This window comes from Zingiber officinale, chromosome 10A (genome assembly GCF_018446385.1).
Source record: "Zingiber officinale cultivar Zhangliang chromosome 10A, Zo_v1.1, whole genome shotgun sequence".
Lineage (NCBI taxonomy): Eukaryota > Viridiplantae > Streptophyta > Magnoliopsida > Zingiberales > Zingiberaceae > Zingiber > Zingiber officinale.
The window spans coordinates 4,881,842-4,884,024 of record NC_056004.1 but is presented as its reverse complement, the minus strand read 5'-3'; positions in this window follow the sequence as shown (position 1 = coordinate 4,884,024).

Here is a 2,183-nt window from a genome sequence, read left to right as displayed (position 1 = left end):
GGCATCCTCCCTGTCTCAGTCTCATATCATGACATCCTCCATGCCTAAGTCGCAATGGCCGACATTACCCATGTCTCAACCTCAATCACTACATCCTCCTTATCTCAGTCTTAGATCCTGACATCCTCCATGCCTTAGTCGTCAACATCTCCTCTAACTCGGCCTCCATTGCCCCCATCATCTTGGTCTCAACCTCAAATCTAGACATCTTCCCTACTTCGACCTCGACTTCGTCTATCTTCAAGGCCACTCAACATCGACCTCGTTTTCTCATCCTTGGATTAGGCCCACACCCTACGTTGGCCATGCAGCTGAAAACATGTAAGGGGTGTGTGGATAAGGAGGCAACGTAACCACCTCATTGATGAGGCTATTTTTCCGGGAGATGCAGACGACGACTGCAAATATTCTGAAACATGTTGTAGGTTCAGGTAGACCGACTAGAGGGGGTGAATAATCCTGAAAAATAGTTTTAAAAAAAACTCTTGCTTTCCAACTTAGCAAGGATATAATATTAATCAAAACAAATAGTTAACACAAAAAGAATAAGAAAAAGTAAGAAGGCTAAGGAATTTTACTTTGTTACAATTTAGGTGGTTGTTAATTCAAGGCAATTGAAAGTTTCACTAAAAATCTCCTTCGTGAAGGTGGAGTAGCCTTTTACAGTCTTTGAAAGCTCAGAAATAGCTAAAAAGATTAATATAATGATTGATTTATAATTCCTAGCTTCAAAGACTTTTGATAGCCTCTTGGGAGAACGATACCATTAGTTGACGTAGCTCAGAGGCGCCTCCAAAGGGATCCAGGGTGTCTCTAATGTGAATAAAACTTTATTCAAAGTGTAATGTACGGTCGGCCAACGACTTTGCTTCATGGGATGAGCTTTTGTCACACCCTAAGGGTATACTTGTCCGTCAAACCGGACGATACCCCCTACTGACAATATAGGAAATAAGTATCAAACTAAAATCAAGCAAAATAAACGTCGATGCAATATGAAATCAACAAGCTTACAAATGTCAATGCGTGTATATAATATGCATGTACATGTGAACGTACCCAACTGAACAATATAAGTCATACAATCCTAATAAAACCCAAAGTCGATGCGAAAGGAAAACCATAAATACAAACAACGAAAAAAATACACCAAGCACGCGACAGGGAATCCAAACGAGTGAGACCGGCAGCTAGGACCTCTGAGTGACACAACACATCCTCTATTTGCTAACCTGAAAGTCAAAGGAAAAATAAGGGATAGTGAGTACAATAACTTAGTGGATATAAGAAGATAGTGCATGATACTGAAAGGTAAAGGAGCAAAAGGAGAGTTTTAGGTATACCACTTACTAGCGAAGGTAAGAGCAGAGTACCAACCTAGAAATCCACAAATCTAAACAATCAAACATGGCATATACATATAATAAGTATACAACAATTATTGACTGCAACCGAATTGTCAGCTAGGGCATGTAAGACGTCACTATATGCAAGAAAACACTCTACCACGGATGGTCCTGTGGGCATACTCATGGCCACTTTTTGTGGGAGAACACTCTATCACGAATGGTCCTGTAGTCACGGATGGTCCTGTAGGTAGATAGGGCATGAACGTAACTATCTAGCTACATGCAATGGTCGAACACGCTACCACGGATGGTCTCATGGACAACCAAAGTCTACAAGTACCCAATACAATAAGAACAAGAAACAGTCATCACCATGTATTAGGGTACATGCCACTAGCTATATCACTGTCTAAAGGTATTGTACGTGTATAAACAATCAAACATAGTAACAAGGAGACTGCATAGATGTTCAATGGAATAAACATAAGGGCAAGCAAAATAAATAGCAATATCAGGAATCAATCAAACATAGAGTCAAGAGCCAAGGTAAGCTTTGTATACTATCATAATAATAAAATCATACACTAAGGTCGAAGATACTATAGAAGTTAAGCAGGAACGACCCACCTCTCAATGTAAAATGTCCTTTGAAGTCCTCAAATCAAAGAGTTCGTCTCTAGCTCCAATCTTACTTAATTAAACTCCTCTTCTTCTTCTCCATCTCCAATAGCCCAATAGCCAAGCGGAAAAAGGGTTGCCGGTAGTGGGATGATGGTGATGACAGAGAGAGCAGGGGAGGTGCTTGTCGGGGCTAAAGCTACCCTCAGGAGCAGC